Raw genomic sequence first — 22,899 nt, forward strand, 5'->3', positions numbered from 1 at the left:
AGCTACCTGGCACATCCTTTCACTGTCCCTCTCTATTTACATGTTCTGTCCTTTTGCCCTTCAGATTTTTGAGAAGCTTCTTGCTCATCCCTACTTCCACAACCCTCATCCACTGCCTTTCTCAAATATGCTTTTTCATCTACAACTGCACCCATGTCTGTGCCACAGGTTTTCTTGAAGTCCCATAGCCTCTTGCGTGCCCTGCTTGTTCACACTGGTCCTTGTGCGCAGCATCCATGTGCAGAGCACATAGACTGTGGTACCTGCGTCTTCACCAGAGCATCCCTGTGCTAGTGCCAATGCAAACATTTAGAAACAGATTTAAAAGCCCTAAGGAGTGCAACCTCACCTTCTGGCTTCTTTCTTTAGCACTTAATCAATAGCACCTGCATCCCTTCTCAGTGGAAAGAAAAAAAAGAAAAAAAAAAAACATTAATAACAGTAGGTCCCAGCAGGAGACTAGATTGCTGCAGTGATATGAAGCTGTTTGAGAAGCCGTGGTGGGACAGCACAGTTTGCACTTCAGGCTGTTCCAATTAAAGTTAATGTCCTTTCCACTGCCATGTGTGAAACCTTACAGGTGAGGAATGATTTTAATTACGGGTAAATTGCATCTTGTTCATGGGGCTGAGGTCAGTGATTATACTCAGAAGACATAATGAAATAAACATGCGTAAAATTGCATGAGAAAATTAAAACCTCTGGGAGAGGAGCTAGAGGGAAAACAGAACGAAGCTGAATGGGGGAACAAATAACATCAGGTTTGCAAAAGCACAGGGAAAAAGGTATGTTAGTTCTTGCTGAGGCTGCAGACAACGTGGTGGTACCTGAACTCGTCCTGTGTGTAAGTACCAGTAGCTTTATGCTAGCACAAGCTGTAGCACTCCCTCTGGGGCTGGCTGTCGCTGGTGTTTCCTCCCTTGTTGCAGCCCAGCCTGCTGCGCTCCTGCCCCGCATTGCCCAGTGCACAGCGTGGCTCTGCTCTGACGATGCCAACCCTCATTAAGTATGAGACTGGCACCTCAGCCCTGTGGCGTGGCAGGAGGGCTGCAGGATCACAGGTGAGCTCTTAGAGCACGCACGGGTTTCAAGGGATGTGCTTGGATTTAAAAATAGCTAATATGCTGGGGGAGAACATGCACAGGGCTCCGAGGAGCTTTGCTATTAGTCCTTTACAGAAATTAAATACAAGATTAAAAAAAATATATGTTTTAAATACAATTGCACTTGCTTGCATCTCACTAAATTATCTGCAGTATAGTTGCAGTTGTTTTCAACCACTAAATTATTTTCTAGGTCCCTACTGAAAGCAAGGGCCTTCTGATTTAACGTCTTAGGTTTTGTTCCAGTGAGTAGGCAGTTTGTAATCATAAGCAGTTTTGCATTTAATAACAAACTTTAAAACGTATGTGTATGGGAATTGTTGCACTTTTTATTTGTTGAATTAATATGCCCTTTTATCCCGATAGCATACACAGCCTTTTTTGATGTTATGAGTCGTCTAACTTCAGAAGTCCGTAGCGCAGATGTTTATACCTGAGCTACTCATCTGCTCTTGTGTAGTCAATAGCAAAAAGTAGGTGCTTTGTGGTGTCCTCAGAGCTATTCTGGCTTCTTGCAGAAAACAAGGCTCCACAAATGCTATTGGCTGTATCGACTCGATGCCTGCCAACTGCGAGGGGAGTATCGAGCGGTTAGGTTGTGGGTAGGCACCTACGCTTACGTAGGTGAGCCCTGTGCTAGGAGCTGGGCCATGAGGAATACCATGAGGATGAACCAAGGCTAGGCCCAAAATTTTTCCGGAAAAAAATCTGGAAATCTCTCCATCCTGAATTCAGGAGTGTTCAGGGTATGAGCAAGGAGCAGCTGTGGGAAATCAGTTCTTCAGGAAGCAGTAAGAAGGGTGTGCTTATTGAGACTGACTTTGGCAATAGAGGCCATAGGGTGAGTGCTGCAGAAATGGTGGGTAAGGATTATTGCTCGCTGCCTCTTCTGATGCAAGGACCATGGAGTAGTGGGAGCCAGGATAAAAATGATGATGATAATAAAACAAAGTGGATTTTCATAGAATGGGTAATTGAGTTGTTAAACTCCTCACATAAAGGATGTTGTGACTGCTAGAATTGTGTGGCTCAGAAGGAGACTGAACAAGTTCATGGAAATCTGTCAAGGGCTACGAATAGCGAGGAGCCCAAGTCCCTGAGAATGGAGAATAGTGGCAGAAGTACAACGTGTTCTTACACTGTTCATATACTGTGATCTGGGCTAAAGCTGAAGGAGACAAGATACGGGGTTAGATGCACCTCAGCACTGACGTTTTACAACTATTGTGAGTGATCTTTCACGTGTAGGAAACTACTTAATCTTCCTTAATTTGGTTGCATTTATTCCAGAGCAGCTTTGCATGTTTGCAATAGTATAGAAATATCTTTTCCTGTCATGTTGTAATTGTTTGTTTTGTTGGTCTTGCTCATGTTTATTTTTAAAATGAGATATTCATCTCAGGGGAACAAAATAAATGAGGAAAAAAAAAAAAGATTTATGCCAAAGCACTCCTAAAGTACAAAAACAGATCTCCCAGAAGATGTAAATTTAACTTGCTGAGATCAGACTTTCATCTTGCCTTCCAGAATAAGCTACAAAGAGTTGTTTCTGCTTCTCTTTAAATTATTTAAAATGATCTCAGAAGACTTTTGACATTTAATAATTATGAGCTTGTCCTAAAAGCTGATGAGCAGCAACTCCAGGGGTGCGCTGGCATTGCTTACCCTGCTATGAATTAATGGCACAAAACATGCCAGGCCTCTCTTGTGGGAAGCGCAGAGAATTACAACGGGCATAATAAATACTGGAGACTTTTGATTTTTTTACTCACTGTTCTTCTTTTAAGACAATAGAGAAAGTCTGGGAAGATTGTTTAATGTTCCTCAATTTTCTGAGGGTACTTTTTTTAACCCTCGGGTGATGCGAGAGGTGACATTAATCACGAAGAAGTGCAGATAGCTACACAACAGAAAGTACACAAATCTTTGCTTTCATGATCAGCAGCTCTAGATAGAGGGGCTGATGCAAATCTACCATGGGTATAGGATCTAATTAGGAAAGTCGTTACCTTGAGGCACTTCTGGTTTTTCTAATCCCCATCCAAAGGGAAGTTCACTTGCACATTGCTCTTCACTTTTATCTGCTCTGACGAGAGGAACCGTACTTATCTCTCCCTTTTGTGTTTGCCTGGGTTGATGCTCATGAGGCAGGTGAGAGCACAACCGGTCAGCTGGGCACCAGGCTCACATCTGGAGAAAGCGAGGCGTGCTTTGACAGCCTGCAGCTTGCAGGGCTGCTGCTACCCCTGATGAAGAATGCGGCATGGTGGAGCCCGCGGTGGGCTGTGGGTTTGTGGCAGGTGCGGGCTGACAGCACACTGCCTGACCTGAAGGAAGAGTGCACCAAGTCGGTGTCGTTCATTGGTTTTTGCTGTGGGAAGAGCTGAGTGGAAGATCTGGCTTTAATATTTCTGACTGTGCTGTGTAATTGTCATTATGCAACTACAGTTGTATAATCCTGGACAATTACCTCAAGAACAAACTGTTTCTGAATGTCTAAAATGGACATGCAAATGCTCTGCAGACTGCAAAATTCACTGACAAGTGAGATGCTCAGAATTTCCTCTCAAGCATCTAAAAACAAGCGTGCTCGCAGCAGTTCTGGTTTTGCCCTCATCTGCTTCAGACACTCTTATCCCATTTCCCAGGAAGTATCAGCTCGGCTCAGAATTAATGAAAGGAAAAGCATGTGGATGCCGTAGTAAATTTGTTTTTAAAACCTGTATGAAATGGCTGCCATTCTGCCTAGTGCAAAGACTGTCGTGCAATGTAAGGAAGGTTTGGGGCTCGGCTGTGAGGACCTATGGAGTGAGTCAACAATGACTGGGTGCAGCAGGAGGCCTGGGGCAGGAGAGCCCTGTGGCTGTGTGGTCTCACTTCTACCTCTTCTGTCTTTTCCTGGTGCTGCTGTCACAACTACAGAATGCAAGTCAGGCAGGCATTTGGACAAGGCACGGCTTTCCCATGGGCAGGCATATGTGAAGGGCTTTGCCCAGGGAAGCTTTTAGGGATTTAAAATACCTCTGTAATATAAATGATGACACTTGTACCACAGCAATGGTAACGCGTTGCTCTTAGCAGCAAGGGGAGCTGCACAAATGCTTAGGCAAAGTAAGCGTGGCCCAAACCTGAAATAAAAACAACACACAAAGCCAACCCAAACAAACCTTTTATGAGTAAAGCTGTGCTCAGAGGGGAATGAGCCCGTATACTTGGTGATAACAGGTAATAACATATCCATGATAACAGATACCTTGAGAAATTACCCACAACGTAAGGGCTCAGAAGAGTGTGCACTAAGCTCCTTTACATTTTCACCTGCTAGCGCTATTCCATGCTTACTCCCACAGGTAACGTTGTACTGCTCAGCTTGGAAGTCAGGGGAGGAGAAGCAACGTGTATCTGCAAAACAGAAGTGCTGTGCTGCAAAACAGGTGTTTATTTCTCTCTTTCCCATTCCCAGGGATTTGCTCCAAGAGAACAATTTGTCTGGTCAGAAGCAGGTACAAAAATTAGTGGTGAATGTGCAGGGTGAGCTGACTCATCTTCAAAGCAAACCGCCTTAGAAATGACAGCAGAAAGCGAAGGTGGAAGCTGCGTCCAGGCTCTGTGATGCTACACTGGCATGCGGCAGGAGCAGCGACCTGCTCTGCAGGCACACAGCAGAGCCCTGAGGCTGTGACAAGTGAGAGGGCTGCGCCAGTGGTGGCTCCAGGTCTGCACATGGAAAGCACCCGCTCCTGTTACCTGCCCTTCTGCAGGGCTCAGCCTGCAAGTACGGAGCCAGCTACCTAGAGGTTCCTGAAATTGCTACCTAGAGGTTCCTGAAATTAACTCTCAAGAAGGTCTGACTTCTAATTTTCTGTCGTAAACAGCCACAAGGCATAGCTCGCACATCAGCTGAGCATATATTACTGAAATAATTGATTTTTAAATTAAAGCTCTGAAGAAGAGTGAGGAAAGTACCGGTTTTTCCAAACTGAAGCTCTACTGGCAGCAGTTTGAATCAATACACTAGGAAGTTTCTATTTTTCTTCATAATGTTCAGACTGCTGTTTTGCCTGATTCTGAAGCAGCAGATGATGCGCCCTCTTGTAGATGCCATGTATATTATGAACCACGCTTTGTACTTTCCTCCCCTCTTTGAGGTACATGGGGAGGAGCACAGACTTGATACGCAGAGATGTAACCGATGCCACGATCACCTTGTGAGACCTGCCTGTGTCCTGCTGAGCTCTGACTTTCTCACAGACTTTGTTATTCTTCATATGGTTATATCAAATGAGTTGACATAACAAAAAGGGATTTAAGGCCAAGAAATGAAATTGCTCAGTCTGCCGAACCCTTGCTTTAATTCCTCCTCACCCACCCACTGCTTTTGTGCCTTATTTTCTCATTTTGACAAACGGGCTGAGGTTCTAGCTCAGTCTGGGGGCTGGGGTGGTGGAGCTGAGCACTCCTTTTAAAAAAAATAAAACTCAGAAAAATCTCAGTGAGATTATCACTGAGATATGAGGTATTTCTCTAGGCTGAAGTAATGCAACCTAGTCCAGGGACTTTTGGTTTTTCTGATCTGCACCTTGCATTTGAGAATGTTTCTGTCTGAAATGCCTTCAGACCATCGACCTGTCAAGCACACATTCCTCGCTAGCATGAGTTTGGCACTGGGCAATATCTGGGACCAGCACTTCAGAGACAGTTGTGATTAGCAGAGTCTGATAGTTCGTGCTTTGGGAAAGGTGTGAGTGCTGCCTGACTTTGTACAAAGGAAAGTGAGCTGAATTCAAAGGCAGAGCAAGATGTTCTCTGTGTTTAAAAAAAGAGGAAAAAAAAAAAAGGAAAAAAACACCAACATCTGAAAGCAGTACAGTAAACAAATTAGAAAAACTTACAGCAGGGTAGCCCTCGTGTGGGAGGTAAGACCTCTTTGATAGAGCCAAACAAACAAACCGTAAAAACTGTCTGCAGTCAGTGAGAGCAGGTCTGCTGATTACTCAAAAATATTTAGCGTTTGAATTCTCTCTGCTAGTGTCATTCTGATTATGCATCATTGTGAAGCCTCAGAAGTCATAAAATAATCTTATATAAACACAAATAAAAAGGAGAGCGTGCTGTAAATTGCTGCTGTAGCCGCGCTCCATGGGATAAGCTGGAATTCCTCAGCAGGGACCACAAAGCTTGCAGTTCAACCAACACAGAGATCTCAATACCCTCCAAAGGGTTACTTAAAATATTTAAAAAGAGTTGTGATTAATTTGAAGATAAGCATGGTTAAAGCTGAATCAGTTATATGTGTGTGTTTTGTATAGTATGGTCTCTCTGTTGTCAGAGAGTGTTTTTTTTGTGCATTTTTTGTTTGTGTTGTTGTTTTAAATCTGGTGTAATTCTGCATATAGGTAACCTGAGGTGCACTGGCGTACTTGCTGTGCTGCAGTGTGTAGCTTGAGGGTTTTGGAACCCGGACAGCTGCGGGGGACAGTCAGCAGCTCTATGCCACGCTTGGTAGCTGGCTGCTTCTGCCTAAATCACAGGCCCACGCAGCACTGCACGCTTGGTGCTATCCAACAATAACAGACAAAATGCCAGACAGATGATGTTGCAGGCTGCAGCTGGCTTGTGGGCTTCAGGATCTTCCCGACCTGTTCTGAATGATCAATTGCGAAATTGTTAGGGAAGCTGATATACACTGCTGGTTTTTGGGCTTCGGGATAAGTAGTAAACATGGTCCAGGTGCATGCCTCCTTTGCTCCCGTTTATCTATAGAGGTAGGAGTAGCTCTGATCAATATACACATTGTTCGTATTTTATGCAACATTCACAGCCGTGTTTTTATGCTATAGCTCACGGACATACTGTTGGACTCTTGTCCATTACGGTGGTTTCATGACCCAGTCCTCTTCTGGTTTCTGAGGTGCTGAAGTAACAACTAGAGCAAAAGCAGTCAGATGGACTGATTCCTGGGTCCCTCATACTCGTCTTTCTTTTCCACGTACTAATCATGGCTTTTGCTACTCAAATATTCTTTTTATCAGTTACCACAAGCTCTCCCTCTGCGTTCTCTTCTTCATGTCCTACTGCTGAAATTGGGCAGTCAGAGCTGAGGCTCCCTGGAGCCCTTGCACAGTCCTCAGGGTGCAGAGCTTCTGCAGAGAGTTTCCTTGCGTGTCACTTTGGGCACATTCCATCCCGATGACTTGTTCTTATTTCAGCATGTGAAGTTTAAGCTGCTTGTCTTCACCTTGAATGCCCTTCAGACTTCTGCTTCTCTCTCTTATCTTCTCCTGTCTTAACCCATAACCTTCACTTTACCAGTGATACTTTCATTTTCCACCCACTTGTCTTTTTTCATTCATGTATAGAGATTTGTATATGTATATATACACATATGTACACACTTTTGTTTCATATTTGCCCCTATATACAAAGATTCCTCCCCCAGTTCATCGGCAAGATTAGAACCCTCTCCCCAGAATATGCTTGTCTAAGGAAACAATGAGTAACAACAGCGTAGGACAAATGAAAGAAGCTACTATTTATGATTTAAAGGGAGGAAGGAGTGTGATGTTTGTTTGATCTAAATACCTAGTCCCTTTCTTCATAGATCTTTTTTCTTAAAGAATCAGCTTTGTTCAACAGCGACTGTGTTTTGTGTGTTTGCATGGCACATTACACAATAGGAACCTGAGTCTAATGATTGTACCCTAACAGAAATATTTCGTAACTACTGTATGTAAAGCAAGTCAAGTGAAATAACATCTGTCTTCGATGCTTGGAAGAAGAAAATCATCAAAACAAATGTGTTTTTTTTTTTGTGTGTGTGTGTGTGTGTTTGTTTTGTTTTCTTTTTTGGAGTTGTGCCTTTCTGAAACAGTATTTCTTATTTTCTTGGTTTTCAAGTCCAACCTGGTCAGCAGCAGCCCTGCCAGCGGCAGGGGCTTTCCCCCTGGACACATTTCCAGACCAGAACTGCTGCAGGAATTCCAGCTGTCACCCTGCTCACTGCAGGGTCTTGCTGGCAGGGCTCTGGAGAGTATCTTGAGCTTTCCGTTTCGAGAGAGGCGATAATTGTCAAAGAAACCTTAACTGATGTCTTTGCCATTATATGGCAAATGTATAAAATACTTTTTTTCAGTTTGTGTCATGGGTAGGAACATAAATGGCTGTCTGAAAGCTTAAGATAGAGTGTGAAAGGGAGTACTAAGGGTACAGAAGAGAAGATGGGCAGCATTCACAAATTCAGACTCAATCTGGCCTTGGTGACATGGCACAGCAGTAGAAATATGGGCAGAAGATGCAGCATGAGAGCTTCCATTAGCAGAAATCATCTCCAAGTTCATCAGTGCTTCTGGGAAGGGGCTGTACCGTATTAATAGGTTGGCTAATGTTCAAGGATACCTTCTGTACATCTAAGTGTAATATATATATATACACTAACACTCGGAGTCTTTCGTATGACTTTCACCAGGTAATAGAGTGTGAGAGGTCAAATATTTCAAAACATACATCAGCTTGTTTCTGTGAGCAGTGCAGGAGCAGGATCTCAGTAGGCAGCTGCTCAGCTTGGGGTTCCTGTTCCCTTCTTGCCACCCTTCCCTGATGGTGCCCGTGCAATGCACTTCTTCGCCCCTTCACTTTTTATAGAAGTTGTGTTGTAGCTCCAATACTCTAAGCAGAAAGAAGCTTTGTAAGGACAGGTAAAATACATCAGCATTTGTGCAACAGGGAAAAATCAGCAGGAGATGAGATGTTAAGAGAACCGTAATGAACATAAAACCAATGTCTAGTCTGTATTATTTAATACTAAGTAGTGTAATAATCTTTAATACCAAATGTTTTGTAAATCTTCCTTGAGGACTGAGATTAATATGTGAAAGGGAATTATTGTTTTGCTATGTTAAATGATAAGTGTGCTTTATTTCCAACTCTTGTGAGTTCATCCTAGTACATAGTGGTAGGCAGGTTACACCCACATGTACACTACAAGGGCCTTTGGTTCACTGTATGATGTGTATCACAAACTGCATGTCTGGATGTAAACTTTGACGGTTCAGGAACTAAGAACATTTCTTATAGTTCTTCTGGGGGCAGGTTGGGAGCATTTGCACTTATGATTCTGGTGAGATCTGCCAGTGCTCCACTCTATTTTTATTTTTTATCTATTTTTTTTTTATGGAGAGTTTGAAAGACTGAGGGGTTGTTTGTGAACTAGAAGATTGAGCTCAGAAGAAATTTTTCTTTTTTTCCCAATGATGACTTTCTTCCCTGTGGGTCTGTACATGTCTTCCACAGACGCCAGTTTGAGGCAATATGTGACACACAGAAGTGGCTTGTCAACGCGAGTTTTCTTCTTGTACATGATGCTTGCTAGAGGATGAGCCTGGTTTGTACTTCTCTCATGCACCAAGATGAGGGTAGCATTTACGCCTATCAGCTTTAGCAACATTTAAGCCATAGTGCCAGTGTGAGAATATATCCAATGTAGAAACCTAAGTTTATCTTTACATGTTTTATTCAAGATACATCGCTTTATCCATTTCTACTCACTCTGACTCACTCTGACAGTAGCTGTCTAAAATGTATCTAAAATGGAGACCTTCACAGCTGTGCAAACTGTGCAGCAACCAACTGCCTAAGGTGGCCAGAAAGGGAAGCCACTTGAAGCATGGAGGCTTTTTCCAGATTCAAAAACGTCATATTTAAAATTCTTCTGTCACTGCATCATGGCGTGAACAGCTGCCACCACATCTAGCTAGGAGCCCTGGAGGATTAGAAGTAAAAGCTTTGCTCGCTGCAGAAAGGAAAGTTGTTGTAGTGGTTTTAAGCCATGGTGTCTGACGGTGGGAGCTGTCTGATTCCTCCTTATCTCCCCTTGAGCTCTGTGGCATCCCCATCTGCAAAGTTTTCTGCCTTCATGACTTTCTCACATGCATGGAAATGCTTATGTGTTCCTGAAATGCTGTGCCTGATATGGTCTCTCAGCACTTACTGGCAAAACTCTAACCCTCTCTGCCTTCATAACTCTGTTAAAAACTATGGTCCACCTCTGGCTGACCCGTCCTACTGCGTGCTGCTGCTTCTGTGCGCCCCTGGGTGAGGACCCCCCTGCACAGAGCAGGAGCTGTGAATCTCAACCTGAGCAAGACCAGGACAAAAGGAAACAAATTTTTACAGTAATGCACAATTTTTACAGTAATGCACAGAAACTCACCACATTTAATACTAAGCTTTGTATATTTTTTCAAATGAGTTTTTTAAAGTAAAATGCATTATTCAAGGACACATGCTACTAATAGTATGTCTTGCCCTACTAAAGATGTAGCAGCTCAAGTAAATGGTTAAACCATTGTATAGCAGTGAGAAATGTGTGTATTGTTACGGAAAATACGTTAAAACAGATGAACTACCCTTCTAGATTCAATCCTTATGTCTTTTTAAAGCATGTAGGAAGAGTAGCAATGAAACTCTATAGCTTTCAGCTTCCAGAAAATAGTAAGTCAGAAGGAGGGAATATTAAATACAGACAAGATAAGGAGTAGCAGGTTGGAGAGGGAGAAAAATCTGATTTGCATAATTTGGTGTGATGCTGCTTTCTTGGATTGGTTCTAGTAAGTTATAAGGATAAGCCATATTTCCTTCCATAAATTTTGCTAATAATGCTGAAGGGTTTATTCTGGGGATAATTTTCACTGACTACACAGGAAGAATATCTCCTTGACATTACCTAGCAAAGTTTTACCAAAAATATTTTTATTTAAGTTTAAACTTCCAGCTTAGATATTGCTGCTACTTCTGGTACTGAGGTCAGATAATGGAACTGGACCAGAATCAGAAGCGATCTATTTTAATTGTTAAGCCAAATATAGTGCATAAAGCTAAGGATTTTGGATAGTAACACAAGATGTTTATGGATTAAGTTTTCCCATACTTGACTAGTGATTTGGGAGCTGTACTTTTATATAAATATGTATATTTCCTGTATTTAATAACTTACATATATGTATATTTAAAATCAGTAGTTTGATATCGTACCACATTATTGATGTTTTCTTTTCTCTGAGCTGTTGATTACCAAAGATGTTATCATGTAGCATTCACACAGTCAAGTCGTGCAGAGATTGGAGCTGGATTGTTTTCTAGTGCAAAGGTATGCATTAGGCCAAGCAGAGTCTTCCAAGGAAGAAACGCTAAAGAATTAATCTGCTCATCCATCTCAGTGAACATTTCACCTGTCTGTGGGTGACTGAATTCACTGTGAAGTGGTTGCTGAAGCCAGGGAATGGAGATCTGGGTGTCCAAGGGAGGCAGCAGCTGCATCAGAATGGACACACAATTTAACTGTCCCTTGCGTCATGAAGTCTTTATGGCAGAGCTCCTAGGATCACAGTCACCACGGGAAGGAAAGCTCTTTTGACAGATCAACGTGTTTCTACTTTTTTCAAAATTATTATTTTAATGGCAAGCCAGAACAACTACATTTAACCATCAAGCAAAGGTTAACTCCAGTAACCACATTCTGGGAGCAGATCCTGTGATTTTTTTTTTAACCGTGGATATTCCGTACCAGCTCAGGGGAATGCTTTCAGCCTAATCTACAACTGTTGGTGAAGTAACTGAGAAAACAAACAAACAAAACCTAAAGGAGCATACATAAATCATATCATTTCTAATTATATTTTTTTTTATTTCTTTTGGGAATTTTCAAGCTGCTTCGTTCACAAATAATTATGAAACACAAAATGCATTCCCTACTTGTGGAGTTATTGGACTGGCTTTTTACAAATTTATCACTGTATAGCTACCAGTTACATCTCATATAGCATATACTCTGAATGGGCTGCTACACAGTATAGACAATACAATGATTCTCCACTGTAACAAATATCAGAGAAAAGAAATGTTAGAGGAGAAAATGTAGACCCTTCAGACTGGTGTTGAAATAAGTTCATGTTAATGGAAAGAAATAAAAGCTTAAAACATAACACTACAAATTACGGCTCAATTGAGCTAAGTGATATAATCAAATCTTAGAAGTGGAGATGTTCACCTGTGTCACTGTTTTTTACATAACATTTAAAAATGTTCTCTGGAGGTGATGTTTAAGAGGGATAAGAATGGAGAGGGGATTTCACAGCAGACAAGGATGATCAGGAGCCAGGCGGCTGCAGGAGCTGGCTGTAGAAGACCAGGGCAGCACTTTGAGAATAACATCAAGTTTTTGGAAGGTGGCTTTGACCCAAGAACTGCTCATCTGGAAAAAGGCCCATGGGATACCCTTCTCCGCGCTGCTGCTTCATTGGGGGTGGTTGTGGGGTACCAAACAGCCATCAACCACTGGATTATATATGTGAAACTATGAGAAATCTGCCAGCTCTCTCAGAGCTCCCCACATCTACCCTGGTGCTGTGGTCACAATCTAGCTGCTTACTGGTCTAAACCTACGTGAATTAATCAAGAATTTTGCTCTAGATTGTGTTTACTGGTGATGTTTTTACTGCTATATGGATTATTATTCTTTTTTAATTTCCCAGCTGGAGAGGGGAGTTCTGCCTAATTTAACAGCCATTGATCACACAGTCAATATTCAGGATCCTAGTTCTTTCTTTTGTATTGTTTTCATTTCCAATAAGCCATATATATTTGAGATACTATTTTTTATTTATGAGAATCATATGTGAAATGATCTCAGGCAGCAGGCATAGAAGAGCAGGAGGTGGTTCCCTTACACAGCCCCAGCTCCCCTCCTGGCAGCACTGGGGGCAGTGGGCTCTGGTTGCCTGCCCTCCCGGCTGGCTAAGCTCAGGCTCAGAGCATTTATCTGCTGTCATCCTGCCTTTCCTACTGCCTTCTTTGCTCTTCCCAGGAACATCTCCGTGAAGCCATAATGCCCACCTCCCTCTCACTGCCACCTACGTCGTTTACTTTTCACCAGTGCAACATCTAACAGACGCAGCTGTTTTTTTCTCATTTGGGCTAGTTTATTCCTAAAAGGAACTTGCAGCTTATTTTTTATCCTGAATGAAGGCTGCAATATTGTCCATGCTCTGCTTCAGTGAGGTTTCATTAAACTTCTACCCTAGTCTTAATGATTTTTTAAACTATCAGGAGCTCCAGAGAAATTGCTGTCGATGATCACTACGTGCTCTGTGTTTAGCAGAGAAAGATGCAGCTAAGAATATTTGCTAACCCATAAATTCCTTAGCAGAATTCCTTTAGGTAATGCCTTCACCTGCTATGAAGTCTCCTGTGCTTACGGCACTGGAGAACTGGATCTCAGCAGAGGGCAGCTGGATGGGTGACAGCAGCTTTGCCAGCAGGCAAAAGCTGCTGACCTCTGTCAGCAGCAGGGTGCTTGGTCCCAGCCTCAGCCCCCGGCTGACACAGCAGCCCCACACCACCAGAGCTATTTCTGTTGCTTTAAAACAAGTCGTGCTGGGCTGTGGGAGCCCACTCCGGATTCCTCCCAGTGTCAGCTGTTGCTACTGCTCATAAGTACCCACGAATACTGTACTGACCTAACCCTGCTCAATTCAAAGCAGTCTTCTGGTGGGAAAACAATGAAAGATGGTCTCTTTCCACGCCTGGGCCACGCGTTGGAGCACGGACTAGCAGCAGCTCTCTGTTGTGTGGCTCTGAAAAGGTGCACAGTGTTGTGATCCATTTCGGAAGTGTGCAGCTGCCTAGCAAAACATGCTGCTTTACTGGAAAAGCAAGAAAAATAATACATAAAAAGATGAAGGAATATTTTTGTATTTCTTCTTCTGCCTTCAAAATTCATCATAGTATGATTTACAGCAATGCAGTAAGGCTGATAAATACTAGTGACATAGGGAGAAATTAATTCTATCCGTGCAAGAGAGCGGGAAAAAACATTGTCTAGAAGGACTCAAGGTGAGACGAAAAATTAAAGGTGTGATGAAAATCTTTTTTCTGATATTAAAAACTGCAGAGTAGAAACCCCTTTATGAAAGTCCTTCCATGGAGAAAAGGCAGTAGAAAAGCCAATGGCACATAAGAAAGAAAATCCACCTGGCTAGAGAAAACACAGAGCCTATAAAAAGAAAGCTGTAGGCACAGCATCCCCCTCTGGACATACATCACAGAGAGAAGTAGAACTTGCCATCGCCTACAAAAGAGCTTTTGCTTTAGTCTGACTTTAGAATTTGTATGCACAGCAAGCTATTTCTGTTCAGCAAGAGTCTGTCAGGGTCTTTACAACATGCTGTGGAGGAGGCCGCTGAGATGCTGAAGGGACTGGAGCGCCTCTCCTGTGAGGAGAGGCTGAGGGAGCTGGGACCGCTCAGCCTGGAGAAGAGAGGGCTCTGGGGGATCTTGTCAATGTCTATAAATACCCGAAGGGAGGCTGCAAACAGGATGGAGCCAGGCTCTTTTCTGTTGTGCCCAGAGCCAGGACAAGAGGCAATGGGCACAAAGTGGCCCACAGGAGGCTCCGTCTGAACACCAGAAGCCCTTCTGTGCTGTGGGGGTGACGGAGCCCTGGCACAGGCTGCCCAGAGAGGCGGCGGAGTCTCCTCGGAGACCTTCAGAAGCCGCCGGGACATGGCCCTGGGCTCCCTGCTCTGGGTGGCCCTGCGTGAGCAGGGGTTGGGCCTGCTGGGCCCAGAGCTCCCTGCCAGCCTCAGCCACCCTGTGAGGCGCTGGGCCCGAGGCGGAGGCAGCGGTGCCCGGCGGTGTTGGTGGTGGAGGAAGAGGAGCTGGGCAGCGGGGTGGCAGCTGGAGCCGCACGAGCAGAAGAGTGGGTGCGGGTGTCCCCGGCCCTGGGGCTGAGCCCTGCTCCCAGGCAGCTGCTCCGGTCACTCCGATCATTTGTCACCGCCCCTGGTGGCAGCCATTCTGCCATGGCCCTGAGTGCTTGTACCTTGCGTTTGGGGGTTATCTGGCAACGTTATTCCTACAAAGAAAACAGGCCTCTTGGGAAGTTTGGCTAGTGATCTTGCATTACTGTAGGTCTTCTAATCACAGTGATCTGCTTTGAACCAACGTATTCTTAGAAATGTGCCACTGCAAGCATATGCATGGCCATAAACTGGGCAGTTCTTCTATCTGTTTTCCTAGAAGAGATTGACAGTATTGTCTTGAATGAGAGACAGACTTATCTCCAAAGGCTAAACTTCAGCACTCTGAGACATAAACACAAACCTTGTCAGAGGACTGAATACAAAAACAGACCCAGATTTCACCCCCTGGGCCCTGGAGCAGAAGGTCACAGGGCTGAGACAGGCCCTGTATGAGAAGTCTGTGCAGCATTAGCTGCAGGATTTGCATGTATGAATAATGCAGTGACAGTGACTGTGCCTCACAGATTTTTTCTCCAGTATTCCCAGTGTTTTATGAACACTAATCCAGACTCTTAATCAGCTTGCTTCAATGGACAAAAAAAAAAGCCCAACTATGCGGAATTTGGTGATGAGAGTGACGTTGCATGGGCTGATTCAGAACAGCCTGGAGGTTCACTGTTCTCTAGTGGGTACTTTTTATACTTCAGCACTAGGAGAAATGGAAACATGGAAATATGTAATATCACATCAGGCAGATAAAAATTTAATGTGGTGCTCTGAGCTGTGAAGAAATACATGTGGAGATTCACACTAAAAATGCTCTCTCTTCTGTAGTCTTTCCCCAAAACATCTTCTACTAGTTCTGGAGTTGCCATACTGAGCTAGATGAGTATTGATTCTTGACACAGTATGGCCATTTTTATGTTCTTATACGTATAGATTAATTTAGTCTTGCTTGTTACAGCAATGCATTCCTAAATTGTGTCTTAGGAAAAAACAAAAAAAAGAGGGAGAGAAATGACCTTAATTTGTGGATTGGAGGAAAACCAGCATCCAGTAAAAGAAAAGTTATTAACAGAAAGAATGTGTGGAAGACAAGAATGAAAGAAACTGTAGTCAGAGGTGCTTTTCGACCAGCAAATATTATTTTATTGCTTATTGCAGTTGAATCCAGTTGCTATTATGCATTATCTTGTAAGTATTTTGGTCAGACTGGGTAATGTCCTCAAGAGCTGTGGCAAAGAACTGGGAAGAATCAGTGCAAGCAATGAAAATGAGCAGAGTTATCAGCTTGATTGTCAGAATGACTGCCTACAATCCCAGCACGCAGCTGGGGCTCTGCTTCCAGGTTCCTGATATTAATCTGATCAGCAAGTATTCTGACTGCAATACAAATCTTGAGATGGGGCTGCTGAGGATAGAACTGCACCCCAAGCTAGTTTTGAATTATCTAGCTCAGAAGCAATAATGTTTGCAGGGGGGGTTGGTGAAGAAAATATACCAGATGATAGCCATTGATGAAATTCAGCAGAGGAGAAAGATGCCCAGTTTGGATATGAATTTTAAATAAAGAAACATGAATAAATGCCAGCAAGTACATTTATCTGTAAGATTTGCTTATGGTAGTCCTGCAAATCTATAACACTTTATTGAAGTCAGAATGTGAACTAATTTCATGGCTTGCTAATAATCACGACGACCAGTGTTTCAGATGTTTCTCTGAACTGTTTATTTCCCCAGGTAGAAAAGGGTAAAGAGGGTAAAACTCCTCTGCAGAGATATCACTCAACATGTCCACCAGACCATTTCCTCCTGTACAACATAGCAGGGTTATTTTTTCCACAAAGCTGATTTACTTGGTCCTGGGAAGCTCGTCTCTGGGAAGGATGTCCTGTAGCAATTTGGATCTTGGGTACTGTTGATCCTTTGCTACCTCTGTTCCCAACCCTGTGTGGGGGTGTGGGCAGAGCTGCTCAGGACCGCCCAGGGCAGATGCCCTCATAGGATGCTCTTCCCGAGCTGCTTTTGAGTTCGTAGCCCTGCGTAACAAAGGTGGCGAGACACTCCCAGAGCACAAAGGGAAAAGGCGATTCAGAGAATAACCTCAAGATTAGGGTGATATAAAAGTGATACTTATGCCACTTTTCCAATCTCTGACTTGCACTCTCCAGTTTTGCTACGCCCAGCAAACTGGCCCACTGTTATGCTTTGGAAAAAGCGTTATTACAGGTTGAGGCAGGTTAGTTTAGGCAACACGCGCTTTAAGAAGTCATTGCCTTCAAACGCCCATGCACACACCTACTTCTTTGTCCGTAGATAATTATATGTACATTAGATTATTCTGGATCCTAATTATGACATAAATTTGATAAATTTAAATGAAATTATGTGTGCATCATATTTAGAAATGGGATTATTTGAAACAAAAAGTTTAAAAGCAGACCTGAGAGAGGCTGATTTCACTGATAGCTTATTTCTACAGTTCTCTTTCATCCACCTGCTGTGTCTTGTTGTAACGCTTACCGGGGTAGGAGCCGTTTACACAGTCTGTGAGGCTCCGGGTGCAGTGGGGCTCTCTGTGCTGGTCGGGGCCAAAGGCGCTAACATCTGCAGGGCAGGAGGCAGCCAAGGTAAGGGCTGGTAAGCAGGGGACTTCGTGAGCCCTCCCTGTCCTGTGTGCCAGCCCACCAGACCTAGGACCTCTCTGTCACCTCATCTCTCCTACCTCAGTAGCCCTGCAGATGAGAGATCCTGCAGTCTGCACGTTAGTCACAGTACTTGGATGGTTGGAATCGCCTTCTGGAAAAGGTTATCCCGTTCTTACTGAAAACAGAACATTATATTTCCTCTAATTCACACCAAGAAGGAGGTATTTTTCAATCTAATAAATGAAAAGTCAGTGACCCTGGAGCTTGCAACTCTGGCTCTGGCAGTGACTCACTCTCTGACCCTAAACGCTGCTCAGAACTCATGTTCCCGGTCTGTCAAAGGGGGAGATGAATACTTACTTGCATTTAACTGCAGTGATGCAAGAATTAATTAGCTCTGCTTGCTGAGAGCTCTGAAAATGGGGAAAAGTTACTGTTCCTGATCGTCTCAAATAGCTGAAGGCTCATCTTTTCAATTCAGTACTTACTGTTGGTCCCCTCCTCAGAACTGAACGGGACACACGAAATCTCCTGGGTTTGTTTTTCTGCCTCGGCCACGGTCAGGACACAGCTGAAGCTAGGTCGGGACTTTGGATGTCTAAGTAGGTGGACAGAAACTGGGTAGTTTCGGAGGGGAGGCTCACATCCCACCTGCTGCTGGGCACATCAGTGCCGGGTTTCCTCTGGGCCGCGTTGGAGAAGGTGCTACAAGCAGCTGCCTCCTTAGCCCCAGGTTACATCTGCCTGCTCTACAACTACATTTTCTCAGCTCCTGTTTTGTTAACATGGCAACTCATTGGTGGAGGCTATTAAGAAATTATGGTTCCTCTGGCAGAACTCAGGCAGCAGCTGTACCAGCGAGAGCTGCTTCAACTTATTAAAAATAAATCAGAGAGGAATGTCATCAGAGAAGAAAATCTTCCATGCCAGTGAACAGGATCTTTCGAAATACGAGTTTTTCAAACCTTTTTTTTTTTTTTTTAATGAGGCTGCTCACCCAATATTTGTGGGTGCGGCTCGTTCTGAGCTCCTCTTCCTTGGGCATGAGCAACCCCGGGGAAAACCCTCGCTCAGGGCCGGAGGGTTAGGCAGGCTGCGGAAGGAGGAGGACTCACCTCCATGAGCTTGTCCTACCATGCTGCAGTCAGGTTTCGTACGCCCAGGCTGTAAAATAGTTCTCGTTGAACTGGCCCAAACACAGCCAATTCTTCCTACAGATTTACAGGAAGGAAGGAACTAGAAATCCGAGTTTTAGATACAGCAACTTGGCATTTCTTCATACCTCCATTATCCAAGACCCGTATGCCATTTTTATTAGCTCATGTTTTACACAGCCTGTGTATTTGCTGTGTGTCCCATGCAGTACATAAATGTTCATACACTGCCCACAGCTTTAGTGTTGTTCATTAACACAACAAAAGTTGAAGTCAGACTCGTTTGCAGAACAGGTGGAGTAGGTCCGTGCGACTTACGGAGGCTTTCAGCAGCTTTAACTTTGTGGTCCATGGACCCCTGAGGTGCTACCACAAAGAAGCAGCAAACAAAAAAAAAGCCACTTGTTGTCAATAGGCCTCAATTTTTTATTGAAGGATCAAAGTCCATTGATGCTTTTTAGGGGAAGGATTGAAAAGGGTTGAAACCACTAAACATAAGTTACCCTTAAAAAAAGGTAAATGAAATGTGAGTATCACACTATCAGACACAGATGGCCCACAAAGAGAAACGCCCAAGCAAGATGAAACAGTTTTACAACTTAAAGTTAATCTTTCTGTAGTTAAGCTCGTGTAATTTTGTGGTCATTGAATTACAGAATATAAAGAAATGAGGAAAATGCCTGGGGACAAAGTACAATTTTGGTGATAAGGGATTTGGGAATAATAAAAAAAAATGTTAGTGCGCCCCCCTAAATATAGGTTGAGAAAATTAAATTTATTGCCTATTACATACATTTTGACAAAGTTAAACGTACCTGCATATAATTAACTGTCTTGTAGGTTTTATTTAAGTGACAATAATGAGACCTGATATTTTGTACCTTTCCTTTCAAGTCGTATCAGCATGTCTGTACTTGAAAAATGTTAACAGTTTAGCTGAAAAATCTTGCTACGATTGGCCAACCTCTCATAAGCTGCAATCTGATATCTGGCTTGAACACTTAGGTAAATATTAACCGCACTCGGGCAGTCAATTGATATTATATTTTGGGTTATTTGTCATTCTGTCTCTAGCCTGAGTAAATCACTCAACCTGTCTTACCCATCTCTACAATATACCTTCTCTCAACAGTTCGCAGAACAGACTGTACGGTGACTTGAGGGTTCCTCCGAAGCCCAGCACATGAACATCAATCTTCCAGCCCGTTGTGAAAGAGCAGAATGGTTTTCTTTCAGAGCACAAATCATCATTACTCAATTTTATTTTTACGAGGCTGCAATACCGTTGCCTCAGCCTCTCTTCCCTCCGCCCTGGCAGGCTACCATTTATCTCCACCATACCAAAAACGAACTTTCCATGTCCACCCCAAACCCTCCCCGTATCTTCTCGGTTCCCCCCGACAGCCCCTGACCACCTCCCCCGGGCTCGCTCGCATGCCGTGCCGGTGGTGGGCGGTCGCATGATTTCAGGCTCCTCGAGCTGGAAAACGCTGCCAGAGTGAATCACTTTGCTTTCTTATTACCGTAGTTAGAAGCAAGCTGAAACTTGCCATTTGCAAGGTAACTTTCATTTTGCTCCCTACGTTGTTTCTTTGCCCTTGGCTTACAGAGCTGAGTTTTTTATTTCTTTATTCATTTTTAATTCTCTCCTATGCCAGCTCTGCCTGGATCCAAGAATGGGCTGAGTGAAGGAGTTGCTCCTCTTTCAGACTAACCTGAAAGCTGCCTGAATTCAGGTGCTTAGGATATTTACTATTTGCACAGTTATCTATATTTATGCCTTTTTTTTTTTTTTTTTTTTTAAGTGCTGGACTCCTCTGGTTGACATGAACAGTCAAGTTCAGTGCTGTGGGTTATTCCATGGTCTGATGAGAAACTGGTGATGAAATCAGGTGTGTCTGTGGCACAGTCCTGTTTATTTATAATCAAAGCCTAGTTTCCATTAGTATAGGGTAGATCTTAGGCAGCAGCAGTTTCTCAGATCTAAATCCTTTTTCAGGCTCACTCAGGCCTATTTGTGAGGCTTTTTCCCAGGGCCATGTGTCCGGGCCCTGTCTACACTTTGCTATTCTTCTACCGCTTGTTCCCTCAGCTTCATGAATTTTCCATCCCTCTGTTAGACACATCAGACATCGGAAAATAATACTGAGGAAACTAATCCTTTTATATAGGTCTCTGTTTGGAGTGGTGAGGTACGTAATGGAAGCCGCTGGTCACAAAGTGGAGTTGCAGCTCCGCTTTGTATTCGACCTGCTCGGCCACAGACGTTAATGCAGTCGGATGGGAAATCATCGCAGCACCACAGGGAGGTGGGGACAGGAGGTAGGAGAGGCATGGGGAGACCAAAGTCTGTCTGTGTAGCTTTTGACAGAGGAGTTTTGGCCAGAGAGACAGTCACCAAGAAGAAGAGGAAAACTGGCCCTATCAGCCTCGGGGATCGCTGTTCTCACGATTGCAGGAGAAAAAGGAGATACTTGAGATAATATATTGAGATTTGGGGCAGGGAGGTGTTCTGTGGTATTTTCTCAAGGAGATCTGTGCTTTACCAGCTCTCTTTCCCCATCAGGTGAGAGTAAAACAGAGACAAGCTTCTGCAGAGTGCCTGTTGAGAAAGGCTGAGCTAGTGGCAGCTGGAAGCACAGCCAGGATTAGGCAGCTCCAGGAAGAAAGCGCTGGACTCCCGAGGAACCTCTGCCCCCAGGGAGGGCAGGACTGCCTGGATGTGTTACTGACTCCTTGGTAGGCAGTGTAATCCTCGGAGCAGATATTCAAATAAGAACATGAGCCTGAGCCTGGTGACAGTGAGCCAAATCTCACTGCACTTTGGAGGTAGATCAGGCTCCCATTGGATTCACTTCTTTGCATTGTAGACACTGACACTCAGATGGAAATGCTGTGCTACTATTCAAGCTCTCTTCTAAGTCAAGGGTGTCGCACTGAAGGCTTTGTCCTGGGCATACCTGTGCTTAAAATGGCAACCAGTGCTGTCTGCTGTGACGAACAAAGCCAAGATCTCTGAAATGTATCCCAAATAGAGCCAATGGCTGGTTGTTATTGTCTGACTGCTGGAATCTGTATAGCACAGTAACAATATATTCTCCGTCTGCCCTTCAATAAAGTCCACAGAATTCAATGAAATAAAAATATATCATATTTTATGATTTCACTACAATTGTTACAATACTGCGGGGCAAACCAAGAAATAGTTTTAAATAACTCTGGAGTCTCTGGTTTAGTAAGATAACACAAAATGTATTTTCCTCTGTATTTCCAGAGTCCATAAATCCCCCAAAATATGTATTTTTCTCTGAGGAAGTACATCACAGGACAGTTCAGTGCCGAGTGTCTGTGCAGGGTTCCACAATAACAAATGAATGGTTTCCCTGTTTTGATGCCTAGGAAAGCTTGTTAATTTGCTTAGATGCAGTACCAAAGATACATTGAATAATTTTGCATACATGGAAGTACTGACTCCACAGCAGAATAGGCAGACACCAGCAAAGCAAAATGATGCTGCTAGTCCTTCTGCTTCTGTAGTACCTGTTCTGACTTTGCCTAGTCATTTAGTGCTCCAAAACAAGCGCTCAGGATTATTAAAGCACAACTCCCCAGTGAAACCAGCAATGATGTTTTGCACTAAGTTAGCGTAGGTATAAAGCACCACATGAGCGAAATCTAGAGAAACATCTTCCATGTCTGATAAGCCTGGCACCTTTCACCACCACTAAAATTACTTCCAGCCTCCCACGCACTCCGGCTGTGCTTTACAATTAGTCCCACTAGCATCGACGAGAAAAAGCCTCCCGATGATGCTGGCAGCTGCAGCAGAGTCATCCTTCAGTACTGGGTCGCATCCTGCCTGGGCCCACCATGGCATGTTAAAGAAGAGGAACAGAAAGAGAAATGATGGTAGGGATGGGAAGACCGAAAGGCGATATTAGCAAAAGGAAGCTCCCTCAAGTGCTTTGAGTGGGCGTCTCTCACATCCCTCGGTTGTGCATGGGTTGGGTTTACATTAGGGATGGAAAGATTTATTTTAGTAAGCAGCTGTAATATCATGTACAGTCTGCAAAGAGGAAGCATAAAAATAGAGAAAGGAAGGAATATCAATATTACATAAACAATTCAGAAAAAGGCAATAGATGAAATTAAAATGTGATGAAAAAGAACAATGTGAAAAGTTAGAAAAAGCCATCAT

At 43.6% G+C, this 22,899-nt stretch overlaps 1 long non-coding RNA gene across 1 annotated transcript; it reads left to right on the top strand.

The window, feature by feature from the left end:
- The first annotated feature begins 598 nt into the window (after positions 1-598).
- LOC308190851 lies at positions 599-6,960 on the top strand. The gene is made up of 2 exons (XR_013947531.1): positions 599-844; positions 4,454-6,960. It is a non-coding gene; the product is annotated as an uncharacterized lncRNA (long non-coding RNA).
- The last annotated feature ends 15,939 nt before the right edge of the window (positions 6,961-22,899 follow it).

Source organism: Anser brachyrhynchus, assembly GCF_964034855.1.
Source record: "Anser brachyrhynchus genome assembly, chromosome: 2".
NCBI classification, from domain to species: domain Eukaryota; kingdom Metazoa; phylum Chordata; class Aves; order Anseriformes; family Anatidae; genus Anser; species Anser brachyrhynchus.